The following is a 481-nucleotide window of genomic DNA, read 5'->3' on the forward strand; positions in this document are numbered from 1 at the left end:
AATTAAACTGTAATTATATACTTACATGAAACATACAATAACACAGTAATTAAAAATAAATTATATGCATGAAACCAGTTTTACTGGACTGTTTCACTTGTGACTCAGTATACAATATTTATCGCATCTGTTTTTCTCACTCTTCTTAATCAGAGTCTGCATTTCTGCTGAGATAATACAATTGTAAATGTGACTTGACTTTGCCATTAAAAAAAAAATCATGCAAATCCCTGAACTTTCAGAACTTGAAATTATAAGTCTCTGAGTTGAAAGTTGGAATTTATTTGTAAAAGTTTGAGAAAGTAACAGTATATTTAATATTAAAATCCTTATTATTCATATTTATCTTATTGTTTTGTTTTTACTAATCAGAATAGTCCAAAGTCAGATTTCCATCACTAAAGACATTGTAATATGAATTTGTAAATCACAAAATGGGATGATAAATTAAGTCAAATTTTCTAAGATTAGAAATATATTA

This window comes from Fukomys damarensis, unplaced genomic scaffold (genome assembly GCF_012274545.1).
Source record: "Fukomys damarensis isolate Sample0158 unplaced genomic scaffold, DMR_v1.0_HiC HiC_scaffold_5456, whole genome shotgun sequence".
In the NCBI taxonomy this organism is placed as follows: domain Eukaryota; kingdom Metazoa; phylum Chordata; class Mammalia; order Rodentia; family Bathyergidae; genus Fukomys; species Fukomys damarensis.